The sequence below is a fragment of the Martes martes genome (genome assembly GCF_963455335.1).
Source record: "Martes martes genome assembly, chromosome: 9".
NCBI classification, from domain to species: domain Eukaryota; kingdom Metazoa; phylum Chordata; class Mammalia; order Carnivora; family Mustelidae; genus Martes; species Martes martes.
The window spans coordinates 101,191,881-101,207,653 of record NC_137896.1 but is presented as its reverse complement, the minus strand read 5'-3'; the positions used below and the strand labels follow the sequence as shown (position 1 = coordinate 101,207,653).

The following is a 15,773-nucleotide window of genomic DNA, read 5'->3' as shown; positions in this document are numbered from 1 at the left end:
TCAGAGGCAGGTGCTGGGGAACTCAGGGCAGTAAAATGCAGCTGAGTGCTCTGGACCAAGTCCTGGGCCCTGGGAGGCAACATCCTCAGTGGGGTATAACCAGCTTTGGAACAGATGTGAGCAGCCTGTGGGCTGAGCGGTGAGCTGCCAGGGAGAGCCGCCCTGAACCTCACCATGGCCCTCCCGGCCTGTGTGCATGGGTCAGGGACAGTTACCCAGCCTGAGCATCAGAAACCTGAGTCATTCATGGGACAGCGAGAAGTTCCATACATTTTTGAGCTAACGAATTTTGTGATATTTTCAACAGGATAATGTTTGGTATCATTCAGAAATTAGTATGTTTTCTATTTCCACTCTCTTACCTTCCTCCTTTCCCAGTTACACTAACTGCTCATGTACAATGTTTCCAATGCAAAAAGGATATCCATTTTCATACAACATACATAAAAAAATCATTCAAATAGTCTCCACTTTTAAACACAAAACCCCAAATATTTAACCCTATACAAGAAAATACATAGCAGAATATATTGTGATAGGAGAACAGGGTAGGAAGATCAGATCCAGGAAAGCATATCTGGTTTCCATTCCTAATTCTTCTGATCAAGGAAAGTGTCCTGAAAGCAGTAACTTCCAATCACATCAATTATAGATCTTTGGGCACCATAAAATGAAACCAAAACCCACAGTCTTGAGCCCCCACATTAGGACCTTACGAGTACCTTACTAGAGTAACCCCAGGCAAGAAGGTTCAGCAGCACCGGGTGCATGCCAACCGCACACACAGCACCTTGGCCTCTCAAGGCTGACCCCAGTGTTCTTGTCTCAACACAAGGAGGGGCTTGATGCTCATGATAACCTCTCTTTATCCTTTAAGGTAGGTCAACTGTACAAAAATTATAGCATTCAAAGCAATGTGACAAGATATTCTGTGGCCTTGGGGTGGGAGGGGGTAAGAAGGAAATAAATCTCAACCACAGATAACTCCATAAAAAAATGGAGGGGAATTTGGGGATTGGGAAACAGTACTTAACTACAGTACTTCAGTTACATAAAGTTGCTGTCCCTGGAAATTCTTCCCATTGGGGGCTCAAAGGGATCCTAAAAACTACCAAATTCCTTCTCACCATTTCTCAGGATCGTCCCAGTCCTCCCCCTGTGTATCCCTTCATCTAGCTCTTTGACTGGATCCTTTCTCATATCCCTTAGTAAACTGGTAAACACAGGTAGGTGATTCTCTGAGTTCTGTGAGCTGCTTTAGGAACCTAATCACACCTGAGGAGGGAATCATGGAGCCCCGTGTCTTCAGCTGGTCGACGACAGGGGCTCCTCCTCTGCACCCTTCACTCCCATTAGATGATGACACTCCTGATGGGCTAGTCCTTCTCAAGCTAGGGTCTCCATGCTGCCCTATAGAGCCACAGGCAGCAGCTCTGGAGGATGATGTGTGGACACGAAGCCACTGAGAGCAGACCCAGAGCCAGGAGGCTGTGCCCCTGAGGAAACTCCATCTTGCAAGTTCTTGGTGTCCTCCACACAGCTGGTCAGGGACTACCACTTGGCTACTGTGCACTGGAGCTTCTCCACCCCCGGGTGGTTCCTTGTGCCCAGTGTCTGGAACAGTGGGGACACCTCCTCCACAATGTGCAGGGACAGCAGTCTCCTCCCTAAACATACATATGGGATGGATATAGACCCAGATCTGAGTTCTTCCCTTAACAAAGCTAAAGTCATTTTTCTTTCCTGTCACAAACTTTAAAAATTCCTTCAATAAAAATCCAAAGTCCCAGAGTGATGACAAAAGTAATGTGATAGACTCTCTATACATTCCATAAAGAATGTATGTGAAAATAAAAATTAAAATAAAATAAAAGGGGGCACCTGGGTAGCTCAGTGGGTTAAAGCCTCTGCCTTCAGCTCAGGTCATGATCTCAGGGTCCTGGGATCGAGCCCCGCATCCGGGTCTCTGCTCAGCGAGGAGCCTGCTTCTTCTTCTCTCTCTCTCTCTGCCAGTTTCTGTGCCTGCTTGTGGTGTCTCGCTCTGTGTCAAATAAATAAATAAAATCTTTAAAAAAATAAATAAAAATAAAAATGAAATAGAAGTGAAAGTGAGGGAATCTGAGGAGAAAGGAAGAACCACTATGAAAAGACCGGCGTCTCTGGCAGGTGCATCACTGGTGCAAGATGGTACAGCCGGAGAGGAATTAATGATATCCTGGGTAAGGATCTGACCCTTGTGTCCCCAGTCAGGTCCACTCTGGAGGGTGAAAACACAGGGTTGGACCCCAGGGGGGCTGGCTTATGTTTTTGTTCTACCGCATCCCAGCTCCACTCCCCCTCTGCCCAATCCTGCATTCCCTTTCCAGATGGTGATGTCAAGAACATTCCCCGGCCAGTGTGGCACATGCTATACTCGATGCGAGTCTGCTTTCTGGGGAAGAACGCCTATGACCAGTGCGGTCAGAGTGTAGCACAGAACACATGGTCAGAATAACCTGCACAGGCAGAAGCTGTCCATTTTCCAAAATAGACAGGGACAGAATGATGTCAGAAAGAGTGAATGTGGCAGTAGATAAATGAGCACATGTTATGAGAAATTAAGTCAATGTGCTGACCCTAAGAGTAGGTTGTCTCTCTAACTGGAAAACTCTAGCTCAGGGTTCCTGAAACCCAAAGTCACAGCTTCAGACTCAGCCTGAGTTCCTAGACCTAAGTCAGTTCCTACTCTCAAGCACATTGACTCAGGGGAAGGCCAGGTCTCAAAGGAAAGACCTTAAGGTTTTGCCATAGATGTATTGAGAAAATCTGACTTCCTTCTTCTCCCTACAGAACTTGGGGCTTAGGGCTTGAGCTCAGAATGTGTCCTCTCTGCTCTAATGAGAGAGCTCTCTGTTAGAAGAACATGTGGGGGGCGGCAGTGTTCTGGTGGAGGAGACAAGGGAACAAGCTGTCCACAGAGAGAAAACAAACACACAAACAAGGAAAAAATCCATCTCAAATTAAAGCGGTAGAAGAATATTTGTTAACTGACAAGAAAGCTGTAGGAGTTGATGAGACCTCCTCAGGACAGAAGTTCCATCCTTCCCAGGGACACTTTGGGGTTGGGGATGCAAACTGCTACACAGAGTTAAGAGTTTATTAAAATGAGGGATTATGAGGTGGCCTGTGGTCAAAGGGAACTTCTGTCTCACTTTCCCCGATTAGAGTGTGGTGACTGGGGGCCCTGCCCAAGGATTAGCATCAATGTAGGAATAACCTTCACATCCGACATAAGACATTGCCCCCATTTCTTCACAGGACTCACATGAATTTCAGCTCTAGAAAATTTATTTCCCTATGTAGTTATTCCAAAAAGTGCAAAGAAAAGAAATGACAATATTGAGGAGAATTAAGATTATGTATACAGAGATCAGGGCTTTCAAATAACTTATAAAGTCAGAAGATCAACACATTCACATATATATGGGAGCCGCCAGGAGCCAAAACTATTCTCTGTGAGTTCATCCTCTAGTGGGTGAATATTTGTAGTTATTTAGAAAAAGTGACCCGTTTCAGTCACAGGTCCCAAGAATCTACCCAACGGACCTCCTGTTGGAGACCCTCCCTCTGCTGGGTGGCAGAAAGAACTTCCATTTGGGCTCAGTCAGGACACAGGTCTGTTGTCTCTCAACTTCACCAAAGCATTGTAAGTTTGTGCTGTTTGGCTTGAGAAAATGTATAGATCAAGTTCTACAGAATGTGTAACGGTATCACACTCCCCACCCACACACCCTGACCCCAGAATAATGGACTCACATAACCAAAGCAGCAAGAGAATCACCCCAAGGGACACAAATGACACATTGGCTTCCAGTTTTATAGGTTCCAAAGGGACGTCCCCTGGCAAAGAGACAATAGTGCAACGAAACCCACCTGTGTAAGTCCTTGATGCTTGAGGTGATGTTGGTCAAGATTAGAGACTCCTAGAGCCCTGGACCCCACCTGGACCTCATGGAGGTCCTTCTTACATCCCTTACAGATGCTGATGATTTCTGTGTGGTGTGCAGTGACCTACGCTGACGAACTCACTTTTATCGTCCAGGGTACAGCAAAGTTCCTACATACACAAGAGATAAAGACTCCTCTTAGGAGTTAGGAACAGTCTTTCTTCAGTCTACAGGTAGCAGAGGAAAATTTCAAAGCCTCCTCTGTCAAGAAAGAAGCTGTAGAAAGTTTGTGCATTTTTTAGGTATTTCAGGGCAAGAAATTATGAGATAAACAAAAGGAGACTTTTAAATTTTTCATGTTAAGTTTTGTAGGAAATAGTAATATTTTTGAAGTTCAAGCATTCTTAGGAATACATTATACAAAACATAGTTTCAAAACTGATACACAGTAAATAAACATGATGGATGAATAATTTTCAGCCAAATTTCCACACATTGAGGTGTCACACATGATAATGGGTAATGTGATTCAGATTTTCTTTAGTATATTTGACACACAGTGTTAGATATTGTGATTCTTAATTAAACATGTGAAATGAATAGTTTTCAAACTCATTTTAAGATTTAAAATATTATCTTATAGCTTTCCTTTTTTTTCCTGATTTTTTTTCATTTCCAGTGGTTTAACTTCCTGAATCACTCACCAGCAGGATTCATTAGGAGGGCCATCATCTTCAAAATAAGATTCAGGATTGCACTGGCTAGCAATCTAAGAAAAGATCAAGGGAAAAAACACAGGAAAGAGTAAATAAAATGACAACTAGTAACATACGGGACATAGGCTATTAGTCGTAGTTCTATCACAACCTGTCATCAGCACCCAAGTCCCTCCATAGAGTTCAGGGTTTACTTTCAGTACCATTGTTACGTAATAATTCCTCCAACTATGGTACAAAATCGCACTCTAGAAGGATTTCCTAGAAGATACTCAGACCGAGATCTGTTGTGTAACCTTGCCTGGACCTGCATGTATTCAGTAACTCTTTAATTCAGTACGACCTGGGATTTGATTTACCTGAGATCTCACAGAACTACTAATTCTATTCCTTCAGTTTCTCCACTATTTTGTTTGCCCGACAGTGACTTGAGTTGTGAGGTAATTTGAGGTTGACACAATTCTCACCAACACCTGTCTAACACCTACATCAGGCTGACACAGGCAGAATCATCAGGTTATATCCCAGCTTTAATGAAGGATGGTTGGTAAACTGATGCCCCAAGCAGCTCTGACCCCGCACCCTCTTCCATAGTGACTGTAGTTCACTGAAGACCCCAGAAAATGTCCGTCATAGGTACAGGTGACCTCAAATTATTAGAAGTTTTTTCCCAGTCCTTGCCATTCTCACCTACAGAATCTCATCGTGAACTACAGACTCAGAGCTATGGATGCTGAACAGAAAATCCAAGTGAGAGACACAACTTCTCACACAGAACTAACAAGGAACCAGACCCCTGACAGAAACTGGTTACACATGAAGAGGAAACCTCTGTATGGGAAGGGGAAACATTGTTTTCTAGGATATGGGAAACATTATTCATTCTGTCCATCCTCATAGGCAATGCTGAGTTAAGAAATGTCTTTGTTCTGGGGTGTGTGTGTGTGTGTGTGTACCTTATCTAATATATACCATATGGTGTGTATGTGTCTATCCATCTGTCTGTCTTGTCTCTCTATCTATCCATCTATCTGTCTCTCTGTTAAGAGAGAGAGTAGTATGACAGGATACACACCAGGTTGTAACAAATGGTTACCACAAACTTCATACTCACTGCCTGAGGCATAAAATTCTGTCTTCTCCCTTGTTCTCTTCTACAGGACTATGGGTTCTCCTCCTGTGAGAGATTCCTTTCTACCTGTCACGTTCTTCTCACACACATCTTCTCCAAGAGTAGATAATTCACGAGGTCCCTGGGTGAGTTTAATTCATTAATAAATCATTAATAAATTGTCTAAAACCATTAACCATTAACAGCAGATCCCAGGGAACCCTGAACCATCCCCAGTTCATCCTGGGATCTGGAGATCACCGGCCAATCAGCTGGAGTGGGAGTGGGACCTGTTTCCTTCTGGACATTAGCTGATAGGAATCCAAGCAGGATGGCCATACACCTGCCAGAAATGGACTCTGGACACGTGTGCCTGTATCTTCAGGGTCTCTGGAGCTTTCTCAGAAGGCAGGGCTATGAGCACTGTGTCCTGCCACAGATCCTGATTATCACAGGGACATCCTGCTTCCCACACAGGCAGTAGGGAATTTGTCTCTGTTAGTTTCCCTCCAAACACAGAAGCCACTTTAAGTTACTGCTCTCCCAGGAGAGGGACCTGAGCCCTGCCTTTGGCTCTTTCCACTCTGCCACACCCACCACGGGATTTGCATATTGTCCCCTGGGGAGGACCTTGCCTTGGAAGTCTGACATAAAGGTCAGCTCTGAGCTTCTGTTTACTTACTAGGACTCATCAGTTCAGCTTCTCAAAATGAGGTTCCCTTCTCAGCTCCTGGGGCTGCTGATGCTCTGGGTCCCAGGTAAGAGCAGAGAGAGGATGAGGAAGGAGATTGCGGTCAGAAGGGTGAGCTGCCTGGGTGCTGTTAGTCCCTATGTGTGTTTTGTCCAGGGGTGAGACTGACCTAAAATAGGGGAATTTGCTTTTGAGATCAGTGAAAATTATGCGGAAACTACAGGGAATGAGGAACAGTGCTTTAGTGAGATGCTGAAAAAAAAGCGAGGTCACTCTGTGCCCTGCAATTCTTGGGTTATCCATGGAGACTGGAAATATTTAGAGTAGGAATCAACTCACAATATATGATTTAGCCTATCATCAATAACAATTAAAATTATAAAAATGGCTTATAATGTTTCTCCACCACCTGTACTTATCTCTCATTATTTTAGGATCAAATGGCGAGGTCGTGCTGACACAGACCCCACTCTCGCTGTCTGTCACTCCCGGAGAGTCGGCCTCCATCTCCTGCAGGGCCAGTCAGAGCCTTGTACACAGTAATGGAAACACCTATTTGAGTTGGTTCCGGCAGAAGCCGGGGCAGTCCCCACAGGGCCTGATCTACAAGGTTTCCAACCGATACTCTGGGGTCCCTGACAGGTTCAGTGGCAGCGGGTCAGGGACAGATTTCACCCTGACCATCAGCAAGGTGGAGACTGACGATGTGGGAGTTTATTACTGTTATCAAGGTACACATTCTCCTCCCACAGTGGTTCAGGCCCGAACACAAACCTGTTTTTGGCAGTCCCCACTGGGCACGTGTGTTGCCTGAATGGGGAGCGGGCACAGTAGACGCTCTGATCTGGCATCAGAGGCAGGTGCTGGGGAACTCAGGGCAGTAACATGCAGCTGAGTGCTCTGGACCGAGTCTGGGCCCCTGGGTGCCAACAGCCTCAGCGGGGCACAGCCAGATCCAGAAGGGACATGGTCACCTACCGGCTGAGCAGTGAGCTGCCAGGGACAACCGCCCTGAACTTCTCCCTGACCCTCCTAGCCTGTGTATGGGTCAGGGATGGTGGCTCAACCTGAGCGTCAGAAACCTGAGCCATTTATGTGAAAACACAATTACATACATTTGGAGCTGAACATGTTTGCTATATTTTCATTAAGAGACTATGTGTTATCATTTGGAATTTATTACTTTTTATTTTCCCACTTTATGAACACCTGCTTTCCCAATTCAAGTAATGGCTCTGTTACAATGTTGTCTGGATATCATTCTATACACACTATCCCGACAGGAAATATACGTGAGAAAAATTAGAAAAATTGTGTGGTTGTCGAGCACCCAAATAGACTGTTGTAAATTCATAGCAAATATAAGCTCCTCCTTCTGTTGAGAAGTAGGTGGCATATACATACATATATTGAAATACCACTCAGTCAAAGGTATGATATCTTGTTATTTGCAACAACATGGATGAACCTACAAAGTATAAAATAAGGAAAACAATTCAGACAGAGAAAGACAAATACCATATGTGTTCATTTATATGTAGAATCTACAAACAAAACAAACAAATAAAAAAGCCACAAACGCAAATTGACCCATGAATAAAGAGAACATTGACATGATTAGTTAACGTTGTGCAAATGTGCACTCAACTCACACCTCTCTTACGTACAGAACAGACCATTTCAATAAGGATCAATGATATTCGTGTCCCCTTCAGTCTTCTTTCCTCTCCATCTCTCATGTGCATCAAACATCCACAGAGAAAAAGCAAACACATAAGTAAACAATCAAGCTATCTCACATTCAAGCAGTAGAAGGATATTTTACTGACAAGAAAGCTGTAGAACTTCATGAGAACTCCTCAGGACAGAAGTTCCATCCCTTACAGGAGACACTTTGAGTTGGGGATGCAAATTGCTACATAGAGTTAAAAGTTTATTAAAATGAGCAATTATGAGGTGGCCTGTGGATAAAGGGAACTGTTGTCTAACTTTCCCCGATTAGACAGCAGTGACTAGGGGCCCTGCCCAAGGATTAGCATCGATGCAGGAATAACCTTCACAGCCAACATAAGACACTGCTCCCATTTGTTCACAGGACTGACATGAATCTCAGCTCTAGAAAATTTATTCACTTATTTACTTATTCCAAAAGGTGCAAAGAAGAGAAATGACAATATTGGGGAGGAATTCAGATTACGTATATGGAGATCAGGGTTTTGAAATATCTAGATCTTTGAATCTCATAATGACCTGCTTCACATGGTTCAGAGATAACTTAAAAGTCAGAAGATCAACACATTCACAGATATATGCGAGCCGCCAGGAGCCAAAATTATTCCCTTAAGTTCATCCTCTCGGAGGTGAATATTTGCAGTTATTTAGAAAAGGTGACCCATTTCAGTCACAGGTCCCAAAAGTCTACTCAACAGACTCCTGTTGAGGAAGCTTCCTCTGCTGGGTGACAGAGAGAACTTCCATTTGGGCTCAGTCAGGACACAGGTCTGTTGTCTCTCAACTTCACCAAAGCATTATAAGTTTGTGCTATTTGGCTTGACAAAATGTATAGATCAAGTTCTACAGAATGTATAACAGCATCACACTCCTCATGTACACACCCTGACCCCAGAATAATGGACTCACATAACCAAAGCAGCAAGAGAATCACCCCAAGGGACACAAATGACACACTGGCTTCCACTTTGATGGATTCCAAAGGGACATCCCCTGGCAAAGAGACAAAAAATGCAACAAAACCCACCTGGGTAAGACCTTGCTCATTGAGGTTATGGTAGTCAAGATTAGAGACTCCTAGAGTCTTGGTCCCCACCTGGACCTCATGGAGGTTCTTCTTACATCCTTTACAGATGCCAATGATTTCTGTGTGGTGTGCAGTGACCTATGGTGATGAAGTCACTTTTATTGTCCAGGGTACAACAAATTTCCTACATACACAGGAGATGACGACTCCTCCGAGGAACTAGGAACAGTCTTTCTTCAGTCTACAGGTAGCAGAGAAAAATTTCAAAACCTCCTCTGTCAAGAAAGAACTTTTAGAAGGTTTGTGCATTTTTTAGGTATTTCAGGACAAGAAATTATGAGATAAACAACCAAACACAGAAGGAGACTTCTAAAGTTTTCATGTTAAGCTTTGTAGGAAATAGTAATATTTTTGAAGTTCAAGCATTCTTAGGTATACATTATATAAAACAAAGTTTCAAAACTAATACACAATAAATAAACATGATGGATGAATAATTTTCAGCCAGATTTCCACACATTGCTTATAATGGGTAATGTGATTCTGATTTTCTTTGGTATATTTGACACACAGTGTTAGATATTGTGATTCTTAATTTAACATGTGTAATGAATAGTTTTCAAACTATTATAATATATTATAATATTATCTTACATTTTACTTTTTGTTTTGTTTCCTGATTTCTTTCATTTCCAGTGGTTTAACATTCTGAATCATTCACCAGCAGGATTCGTTAGGAGGGCCGGCATTTTCGAGAATAAGATTCAGGATTGCACTGGCTAGCAATCTAAGAAAAGATCAAGGGAGAAAACACATGGAAGAGTAAATAAAATGACAACTAGTAACATATGGGACATGGGCTATTAGTCCTAGTTGTATCACAACTTGTCATCAACACCCAAGTCCCTCCATAGAGTTCAGGATTTACTTTCAGTACCATTGTTACATAATAATTCTTCCAACTCTGGTACAAAATCACACTCTAGGAGGATTTCCTAGAAGATATTCAGACTGAGGTTTGTTGTGTAATCTTGCCTGGACCTGCATGTATTCAGTAACTCTTCAATTCAGTATGACCTTGGATTTGATTTACCTAAGATCTAACAGAACTACAAATTCTATTCCTTCAGTTTCTCCAGGATTCCAAACAACTCAGGGTCTTTTTTCTTTTGCATCAGAAAAAGCCTTTTCAAAATTAAAAATTATCGAAAAATATTTCAGGTCTTGTATTTGCCAAAAGACACTGTTATTTGCAATTATATATGAAAACTGAGTTTGCTAAAAGTACAAATGTTGATGCCATAATAAATGAAATTGCAGAAAAGCAATCCAGAAAAATCTTATACTCAGTCAAAATATCAAATTAATAAAATCTTACCATCTATTATACATATTTATTGTATTATTTAAAATTATAATACACAAATATTATTCTTGCAAGTTCATCTATTTGGAAGTTGATTGCAAGCTTATGGTAATATTTGCAAGTTTATTGCCAGTATTATTTTGCCAATTCTAACACACAAGTATTAATATGCAAATATTTATTTGTCTCTATTTGCTCTAGCCCTGTGGGTCCGAGAACTTCAGCCCTGCTGGCCAACAGAGCCAGGTGGCCAAGGGGTGCCGGGGCACCAGACAAGTGCACAAGCTCTTTCCAGGGAGACACCAGGGACCTGGAGCTGGGCAGACAGAGAATGCAGAGCGCAAACACAGGCTTCCCCGATTTCCAGGGAGGAATGCAGTCAGCCCATAGATGTATTCTGGATTGGAAACCTAACTGTCAGCCTTTAAGATCTGAAAATAGGCTTGTTTAAGGATAAGACTAGGAGGTGGGCAGTTCTGACTGCTCCCTGTTTCTTTTTTTACTGTTGTCTTGGGGGGTCTCCATGCACCACCCCACTGGCTTCCAGATCGTCGTGTTTTGGGGCTGGTTCCTCAGGTGGAAGTTTTGCAAGTTGGGGCTCAAGAAGTTGGGTGCAAACTCTCTTCTTGGCTCTTCTGGGAGAAGCCAGGAGTTACAAGATCCTTTCCAATGGTATATTGTTCTGTTGGAGGTGGAGTTCATGGCAAGAATGTGTCCCAGCTTTGTGCACGGGTTTCAATGTGGGTATGACCTCTTTAATCCAATGTATAGGAGTCCCTTGGCTAGTTTCTGGATGTCTCACAGTGGGAGTAATCCCATGTGTAGCTGTAGGTTCCACGTGTCCATGGGAGGAGGTGAATTCAGAAGCCTCCTGGAACATCGACGCTGAACCAGAACTTCTTTTTCTTTCGATTCCTATGGAATATGTTTGGATCAAGGATTTTAAAAATTTCCTCTATTTTGTTTTAGCATCATTAACACATAGGGCTATCGTTTTTCAGCTGTACAACATAGTGATTCAACAAGTTTATACATTATTCTATGGCCACATCTGTCACTATACAGTACTATTACAATACCATTAACTCGATTCCTTATGCTGTAAAAATATTAAATAAATAAATAAATAAATAAATAAATATTTCCTCTTTCTAAACTTTTATTTTTCAGGAGAGCTGGTTGTCCAACATTGACTACCACAATAATGGTGCAATGTAGGCTATCACTCTTTTGACATGGTTCCCTTTTTTCTATTTCTACCACTACTTTATTTCTACCAAAAAGATTTTTAATCCCAATGAAGTCCCAATAGTTCATTTTTGCCTTTGTTTCCCTGGCTTTTGGAGAAACATTCAGAAAGAAGTTGTTGTGGCTGAGGTCACAGAGGTTGATGCCTGTGTTCTCCTCTAGTATTCTGATGGATTCCTGTCTCACGTTGAGGTCTTTCATCCATTTTGAGTCTATTTTTGTGTACGGTCTAAGAAACTGGTCCAGTTTCATTCTTCTGCATGTGGCTGTCCAATTTTCCCAACATCATTCGTTGAGGAGATTTTCATTTTTTCCATTGGGTATTCTTTCATGCTTTGTCGAAGATTAATTGACCATAGAATTGAGAGTCCATTTCTACTTTCTCTGTTCTCTTCCATGGGTCTATGTGTCTGTTTTTGTTCCAGTACCATACTGTCTTGATGATGACAGCTTTGTAATAGAAGTTGAAGTCTGGAATTGTGATGCCGCCAGCTTTGGTTTTCTTTTTCAATATTCCTTTGGCTATTGGGAGTCCTTTCTGGTTCCATTTAAATTTTAGGATTATTTATTCCAGAGGAAGATACAAATCAGCAGGGTGTGAGTGAGGAGGTCCTGGCTTATAAGTCCCTGCAGTCCTTCCATTTGCATAAGTTAGGTGGGCATAGTGGAGGGAAGGTTCTCAGTGCTTTTGTGAGGTGCGTGTACATCTGGTCCAGGGCATTATTTATGGGTTCCTGTCTAGAAAGACTTAATTCGATCCCGATAGCAAAGAAAGCCATAAGTGCAGTGCAGAAAGTAACTTTGTTATAAGAATGAACTAAGTGGGGGGTGAGACCTGGGTGGTTCAGTCAGTTAAGTGTCCGCTTTCAACTCAGGTCATGATCCCAGGGTTGGGCACCATGTCCGGCTCTCTGCTCAACAGGGACCCTGCTTCTCCCTCTGCCTCCTGCTTCCCCTGCTTGTGCTCTCTCTCTCTCTGGCAAATGAATAAATAAAATCTTTTTTAAAAAGGGGTGGGGGATGCAGGAAAAGTCCGGTCTCTTCATTTTCTACTGGGCCTTGCAAGCCCTTCAAGGAGTAAGTCAGGAGAAGTGACTTCTCAGGCAGATAGGGGAACGGACATGTTCAGGGCTGACCGAAGAGGAAGCAGCTGGTGCAGCAAAGCCTCTATGACCCGCGGCCCCGGGGAGCAGGTTTGTGTTCGAGGCTGAAGCACTGTGGGCGAATAGCTACCATACTGCTGGCAGTAATAGTTTCCCACATCTTCAGCCTGGAGGTTGCTGATGGTGAGGGTGAAGTCTGTCCCAAACCCACTGCCACTGAACCAGTCTGGGATGCCCGTGGCCCTGTTGGATGCACCATAGATGAGGAGCCTGGGAGCCTGCCCAGGTTTCTGCTAGTACCAGGCTACGTTGTTGTAAACACTCTGACTGGCTCTGCAGTTCATGGTGACCCGTTGACCTGGAGACACAGCCAGCGAGCCTGGAGACTGAGTCATCGTTGTGTCCCCATGGGCACCTGCAATCAGAAAAATGGTGATACAGACACACTTTATCCCAGTCATGCTGAAATATGTCACTGCAAACATGCTTCCTAATGGTACCACATGGTGGTACATCATTGGGTCTATTTTGGAAATAACCAGTGTTTCTCAGTATATACCTTAAAAAGTTGTTTAAAATGACACTACTCCAAAACGATTGTGGCACTTTTCAGCTTCTCACCTGAGACCCACAGCAACAAGCAGAGGAGGACCTGCCTCTGTGACACCATCTTGCTGCCCCTGCCTGCCCGACGAAGCTCAGCTCATGTACCAAAGGCCCCTTTTATACGGTCTGAGCCGCTGGTCTCGGCCTGGAGGGGCTTATGCAAAGCAGTCAGGGGGAACAGAAGCAAATCTCATAAGCAGTGGGTTGTGAAAGTACCCAGTGGAAAGGTAAGGAGCCAAAAATAACTCCAAAATAGAGTTGTACGACAGGAACACCCAAAAGTCAACTCAGAAGCTCTGAGAACAACCTAGAAGTTCTAAAGTGACAAACTGCTACAAGACCCAATGAAGAGTTTCCATTTTCAACTTAAAAATGTCTTTAAGTGGGTTCAGTTTCCAGAAATGACGAACTTGGCTCTTCATATCAATAACCATAGTAAAATCCCAAAATATGCTAGGAAACAAATAATGGGAGGCAGGGAGGGGCAAAAGAATTGGAAGGCACAAAAGGAAAGTGGAGAACTTTGGGCCCAGCTTTTTATAAACCGTCTGACTGGAAAACATCAAGCTCTGAAGCGATTTTCTCCTGCAGATGGGTAAGGATGAGGTAAAAACTTGAGCTTGGGTCCCAGAGCTGTGCAGGGGCCAGAGAGATGGAAGAGATGGGACCCAGGCCCAGAATTTCCTCACTCGGGAAGACATGTGGGACCCTCATTGGACCTAGGGGAAGTCTGAATCCTGATTTTCAGTTATTCTATCTTTTCAGCTCAATATTTCTGTTTTGTGTTGAATTAACCAATAAATGAAATCTAGGTGCCCTCAGGAAAATTCAGGTCCCTCCAGGGGTTTGAGAAGTCAGGACAGGGTTGCCTGGGCACCATATAAACTTCCCTGCACCTGTTCCTCGTCCTCCTGTTTCTTTTCAAACAGAGGGAAGGGGGCAGGGATGGGATTCCCTTAAGATGGAGAGCATGTAGTCCCCATGAGGAGGGCAGAGGTTGTGGAGGCTTCGGACACACTCCAAGTCCAGCTACAACACTTCTGCTATCTTTCCTCTGAGTGGGGCAGATGCCTGAGGCTTCCTCTGGCAGGTGGCACCCCGGCTGTTCCGTGGTCCCTGTGGCTGCTGCACCGCTTCGTGACATGAGCCATTTCCTAAGACCCAGATAGAGCCTGTATCAAGTAGACCCTGCCTGGGGATCCACACCTCACCCTCACAAAGGGTCGATTCTCCCATCACTCTGCCCCTCAATGTGCCCCTGTTGATGGTTAATTTTATGTGTCAACAGAAGTAGGCTAGGACACCTAGTGGGGTGGTCAATGCCAGAGTACATGTTGCTGCCAAGGTATTATTAAATGTGATGAACATCTACAAGAGTAGCCCTTATCTCCCGTGCTGCACAAAAGATTCACCACAGCCCTGTTTCGACTTCAAAAAGGAAAGAAAACTTTATTATTATTGTAGAAAAGTTAATAGAAACAGAAGAGGACAGGAATATGCACCTACAGGAAGGGAATAGTAGGCAAGAAATGAGAATAAGGCCACTTTACCTCATTTCGGGTACTTACAACACCCCACCTCAGCAGCTGGGAAGGCCCCGTGGAGACAGCCAGGCTGGAGTCCCAACAGAGAGGCCAGGGTGGAGTGTCCTCCCCTCAGGGGACAATTTTAATGGACCATCCCCACAAGGGCCATATTTATAGGGCAAATAACAGGCTTTGAAATGAAACATTTGTTCACCTACATGCAGTTTGGAGCAAGCTGCATGTCCACATTACCATGTTTCTGTATTTTCAGGGAGCCTGAGCTATATGCATCTGCCTCCACTCCCAGATCCCATTCTGGGAGGCCAGCCCTGTCTGGAGTAGGAGGGGATGGGAGACAAGGCTGTAGCTCTTGGCATCCAGAAGAGAAGGGCTCTACCTGGAGGCTGATATTCCTAATGAACATAGATGCAAAAATCCTCCACAAAATATTAGCAAACCAAATTCAACAGTACATTAAAAGGATCAGATACCATGATCAAGCAGTATTCATTCCAGAGATGCAAGGATGGTTCAATATCCTTAAATCAATCAGCATGATATGTCACATTAACAAAATTAAGGGTAAAAATCATAAGATTGTCTCAACAGATGCAGAAAAAGTATTTGATAAAACTCAGTGTCTATTGATTAAAAAAAAAAAAAAACACCTCAAGAAATACCAAAGATTATAGAGGATACGGAGAAAGAGGATGTGTAGAGGA

At 43.5% G+C, this 15,773-nt stretch overlaps 1 gene segment (V, D, J or C); it reads left to right on the top strand.

Annotated features, from left to right (window-relative positions):
* LOC308348998 (immunoglobulin kappa variable 1-5-like) overlaps positions 1 to 15,773 on the top strand; it is a 507,742-nt gene that overhangs the window by 275,448 nt on the left and 216,521 nt on the right.